General features: G+C 36.5%; 1 long non-coding RNA gene across 1 annotated transcript; it reads left to right on the forward strand.

Moving 5' to 3' along the window:
* Positions 1-353: 353 nt before the first annotated feature.
* LOC121224131 (uncharacterized) lies at positions 354-4,221 on the forward strand. Its single transcript, XR_005921665.1, has 3 exons — positions 354-932; positions 2,912-2,979; positions 4,044-4,221. It is a non-coding gene; the product is annotated as an uncharacterized lncRNA (long non-coding RNA).
* The last annotated feature ends 1,658 nt before the right edge of the window (positions 4,222-5,879 follow it).

The raw sequence follows: 5,879 nt of genomic DNA on the forward strand, positions 1-5,879 counted from the left end.
AATATCAGGCTTGTGCTCCTGATTGTACTCACAAAAAAAACTCGAGAACTTAATGGTAGCGCACCCTTGACAATTCCAAGAAAATATGGATAAACACCTAAATCAAATAAGAAAGGAAAAATTAACCTTTAATGATTGGACAAACACACCTCTTATCAACTCTTCCCATCACTATTCAGCACCTCATTACCAGTTTCTATCTCGATTTGAGAATTGATGAATGTGACCATGAAATTTACTGTGTCTGACAAATGGACCCTAAAATTCCCTGTATTTTTAAAACGAGCCACAAAGTCTCAAATGGTTCTATTAAGGGTCTTACCACTTCAAACAACACCTCCTTTACTCCCTGAGCTACGCTCTTTGGAAGCCAAATGGCCTTTGCCAGCCTTAATTAGCCCAATATTCCTTGTGGAGTTAATGGATTTTGGGTTAGCATTCTCTATAAAAAAGATGGTCGAATGCCTCTTGGGGTCTAAAACACTGGCACTTAGTTCCACCACCGACTCAACTGATCCTTCAAATGTGGTATTGAAGTGCGAAATGGTAACTGATGGTGGATCAGCAGGAAAAGTTAAGTCGATAGCCTTTTGAACCATTAGAGAAGATGAAATAGGTAAATTGAGAATGTCTAAAGGAGCCGCTGACTCATTTACACCCAAGTTAGGTTCTAAAAGATGATCCAGAAGTACAGGGACTATCAAAGTCTCCACTGTCATCTCTCCTGCAGGCAGAGACACAGGCGCTGCCTCTATTTTTCCGATGCGACCCAACACTGCTATGGTTGTAGGGCAGAAGTCTTTCACATACCATATCGGCCACAAAAGAAGTAGATCGACGGCAAAGACTTGTATTCAACCTGCTAGACTATACCATTGACCATGATCTACGAGACTAGCAGCTTCTCTAAGATGATGTACATCGCCATCCAGGTAAACTGCCCCTTCGACCTAGTGTCTGTCATAAAATCAAGCTTCACCACCTTACCAACCAAATTTTTGATTTCCTCCAAAATTCGTCTCTTATGTAAGAACCTTGACAAACTAGGTAATTTGATCCAAGCCATAATAACGCTTAGAAATGGCTATAATGGGTTAAAATCCAAAGTCCACGGCTGAACCGTAATATACTTTCTAAAAATAACCCACAGACCCTAGGTAAGTACCAGCTTGTAATCCTTCATGGTTAAAAATTTTACCAGAAAGTAATCATTCTTAACATCCATAGGTTGGAATGGTTGAGAGGGCCTTCATAAGCTAAAAACCCTATTGTGGAGAATGGCATATCGTATGTTCTGCCCTAATAGTTTCACCACCACAATGGTCACCATATCCTTCACCAGAATTTGTTGCTATAGAAACTAAAATGGAAATAAGAAAAAAATATTATTACTTATATTTTTACAATAATGATATAACACCTATATATAGGTAATAACAACCCAACAATCTAGGAGTAAATTAACCGTTTCCTATTCTATACAAGTTGATTATTGTATAATTACAATAATCTTACAGCTAGCCTATCTTAAATTAATCTACTTTCTTTTTCAACACTCTCCCTCAAGCTGGTTTTAAAATATCTTTCATTGCCAGCTTGCCAATTAAGTGATCAAATTACTTCTTCTGCAATCCTTTTGAAAGTATGTCTGCAATCAATTTAGGGTTATGATCAATTGCAATTGCAGCCTTGTTATCGCAGTAGACTTTTATGGGCAAAGAACATGAAAGTCTTAAATCTTTCAATCCACAGAACTTCACAAATACCATGGGCAACTACTCTAAATTCAGCTTCGACACTACTTTTAGCTATCATATTTTGCTTTTTACTTTTCCAAGTGATTAAATTTCCTCTAACGAAAGTACAATAAGCTGATGTAGACTTTAAATCAATAGTGCTTCCATCCGAATCTGCATCAGTGTAGACTTAGACCAGCAAATGTTAATGCCTTTTAAGCAACAACCCCTTACCAAGAGTCCCCTTTAGATATATTAGAATTCCGTATACAACTTCAAAATGATCCTTTCTTGATGAATGCATAACTGACTTACTTTACTTACAACAATTGTAATATCTAGACGCGTATGGGATAAGTAAAGTAACATACCAACTAGTCTTTGAAACTTGTAAACATTCACTACATTTTCACCTTCAGCATGCTCCAATTTCAGGTTGGATTCGAATGGGGTGTCAACCGCTTTACATCCAAGCAAACCTATCTTTTCAAAAAATTTTAGAATATATTTTCTTTGAGAAACTGTAATGCCCTGAATAATTTAATCTTGTTTTTATGAATCATGACAAAATGTGTATCTGTTTCGGTGGTTAAGTGTTCTGGGTGTGCGTGTGTGAGGTCTGGGGTTCAAGTCTCATTTGTGGCAAATTTTGTTATTTTTTATTTAAGGCTTATCCTTGTTGGGTGAGCTTATATAATATTGGTTGTAAACTCTTATCAGAATGAGCCTGCTAGTTCGAGTGGTAAGGAGTTAGCTTGCTAAGGTATTGTGTTCAAGTTCCTACGTGAGCGTGGGTGATATTTTTACTTCGATTGGTTGAGAGAGTTTAGATGAATTGGAAGTCTGAGTGAGTGGTTAGTTACGATTGGGTTGGTGAGAGGTCATGCCTAAATTTGAGGGATACGTGATATTATTTTGATATTATTTTATTTTTTTCAAAATTTGTTCTCTCTCTTCCAAAAAAAAACTGACGTCAGTTTGTTCTCCCCTTTCTCTGCACTTTTATTTTTTTCTTTCTTTTTGCTACCTTCTCATTTTTCATTTAAAAACTATCGTCAATCTCTGCGTTTTGGTTTTGTGATCCCTGCTCGAATTGTGTTTGGTAAGTATTCTTGAATATTTTTGCGATTGTAGGTCATTTTCGGTTGCATTAATGTTGTGTATTCTGCTATTAGGTGCTAATCAAGGGTGTCGAAATTCGTCGTCCATCGTGTAGAGTGTTAGGGATGTCGTAACTATTCTGGTAAGTGATCGAACTTTTGGTTTGTGTACTACGTTCAAGTATGTCAATTGGGGTTTTGATAATTGGTGTTTCGGTACTTAAATTTAATCGTTAGAATGCTATTTTTAGGTTCTGGTTGGCTCGGGATCGCAATAGCATCAAAAATAAACCTGGTGTGTACCTAAAACATGAGAAAATAAAGTTTAAAAAAGCTAAAAATTAGGTCTGTCGATGCCACACGGGCGTGTGGCCGGTCGTGTGGTTGGCCGTGTGCGACACACGATAGTGTGACTGTCGAGGGTGTGGCCGTGTGCAAGAGACGACAATATGACGACGATTGTGTGGCCATGTGGGCTACACGGCTAGGCCGAATTGGGCGTGTCAACTTTAAGCCAAGTCATGTTGGCCACATTGGTAAGGACAATTTAAACGTGTGGGCCACGCGGACGTGTAGGTCCACACGGGTAAGCCACATTGGCATGTGGGCCTAAAACTCTAAAATTCTCCTTAGGCTCACACGGGTTATTCTGGTTAACTATGGGCCTACCATAGGGTCGCTAAGGGCTAAATAAACCCATTTGTATGTATCTATTAATCTGATAGTCTGATCTGAATAGGAAACTGATATGTATGTCTGACTGTTCTGCATAAGTATAATGTTTGTATACGAGCATGTTAATTATGTGATTCTGTATTTGTTATCTGCATGTTGTATCTGTATTTGGGGTAGGATTTGTATATGTGGAGGAAGTAATCTGCACAGCAACCTTTCGCCTAATTTCTAGCAACTTGACTGAACTTTATTCTGTTATGTGTCGCATCGACACTATCTGGTATGTAGGGATGGGTGAGTGTTTTTAACCCCATATGGTGTAATGGGATAGTCGGAGATGGTGTGTAAAGGATATGGGTAGGATTCTGTATATCTGTTCTGTTTATCTGATTCTGATATTTGTATCTATTAAGGACTTAAGTCCAAACCCGTATCTATCTACATATGAGATTCTGTGTATGTTGCATGACTATCTCTGTTGGGTTACACACTGAGTTTAGAAAACTTACATCTGTTTTTCTGTTCTGTTCAGGTAATCCTCAAACATAGGCGAGTCAGTGCGACGGAGGCTCAACAGTGACCACTTGTCAGAAAACTATTATTTTTTCCTATCCTTATTTACCGATTTTACTTAATTTCTGGTTTTCGAGAGAGTTTTATAATTTTTGGACTCTCCAGACTTTTGAGACTATTCATTTTGGATTTTTGGTTTGGTTACCTTTATGATTTTTAAGCTATGATGATTGACAAAATTTTAATTTTACGCAAACAAATGTTTTTTTTGAAAACACGAGAGTGGTTTTGATTTAAACAATTTTCAAACTTCTGCTGCGAGATATTTGGTTAACTTTGAAGGACAACATGTAACGGTTTTAGTAATGAATATATAGAAATGAATATGTCTAGTAAAACTTGGATGTTTTTATCTAACAACTATATAATGTTATATGAAATATCATCGGTTTCAAAACCCTTCTTTGTAATGCTCCTGGATTCAGCCATAACGTTTAGGCCGGGTTTAGGGTGTTACAGAAACACAAACACCTTTTTTAGATCGAGAGAACTCCATCCCAGGGAAATATTTGAGTGCTCCCAAGTCTTTTAACTCAAATTGTTTAGCCAATCCTTTCTTTAACTTCTCCAATTCAATATGATCATCACCTGTCAAGATTATGTCATCTACATACATAATCAAAATAATTATTTGTTTTACTTTGACAATAACCAAGAGCTTTTACCGTCCTTCCAAACCAATCAAACTAGGCTCTGGGTGACTATTTGAGCCCATATGAAGACTTTCTTAACCTACAGACCTTATTTTCTCCTGACCCTTTATCAAAACCCGGAAGTAAACTCATGTAGACTTATTCTTCCAAATCCCCATTTAAAAAGCATTCTTAATATCCAACTAGTGTAAGGGTTAATTTTGATTCACAGCCAAGGATAATAAAACTTGAGTTGAATTGAGTTTCGCAATGGGAGAAAAAGTTTCTTGATAATCAATGCCAAAGGTTTAGGTGAACCCTTTAACAATAAGCCTTGCCTTATACCTTTATATATTTCCATCAGCATTGCATTTCATATTGAATACCCATTTACATCCCACAATTTGTTCATCTTTGGGTAAATTTACTATTCCCAAGTATCGTTCTTCTTCAAAGCATTCATTTCCTCCATAATTGTAAACTTCCAATTCGGATCATTTAAAACCTCCTGAATTGTTCATGAAACAAACAAATTAGACAATTTACTAACAAATGCTCTATGACGAGTTGAAAGCCTATTGTAGGATAAATATTTACTAATAGGATGTTGGGTACATGTTCGAGTTCCTTTTTTAAGGGCTATAAATATGTCAAGATCAAAATGTTTGCTGGAAAGAGATGAATCAGAATTAGAGACAGAAACAAAAAAAAGTGGAGAAGTCAAAATATGATCAAAATTACTAGAATTAGGTGTAGAACTTTCCTCTAAGGGTTTTGAATGGTTTTGTAGTAGAGTGACTGGCAACTCATTGCCCTTTTTTTAGTCTTTTTTTGTGAATAAACCAAGGGTTCAAGTTTAAGACTAATTTTGTCCTTTTATAGTATTTCTCCCTCTGTTCGTGACTAATGTAACAGATTAGGATGTTCCTTATGCTTAACATCTTGAGTTACTTTTTTCTAAAGATGATGATGAATCATTAAAACAGGATTTGGCAAGAGTGTAGAATTTTCCCAAAAAAATTTCACTTCACTTGCTTGCTGCCCTTGAAAAAATTTTTGTAGGAAAATAAGGCTGGTTTTCAAAAAATATGATATCCATGTTCGGAGCATACCCAATGAAAACACATTTTTCTGCTCTCGAATCAAGTTTAGAGTGAAACTTG

Source organism: Gossypium hirsutum, chromosome D12, assembly GCF_007990345.1.
Source record: "Gossypium hirsutum isolate 1008001.06 chromosome D12, Gossypium_hirsutum_v2.1, whole genome shotgun sequence".
Classification (NCBI taxonomy): domain Eukaryota; kingdom Viridiplantae; phylum Streptophyta; class Magnoliopsida; order Malvales; family Malvaceae; genus Gossypium; species Gossypium hirsutum.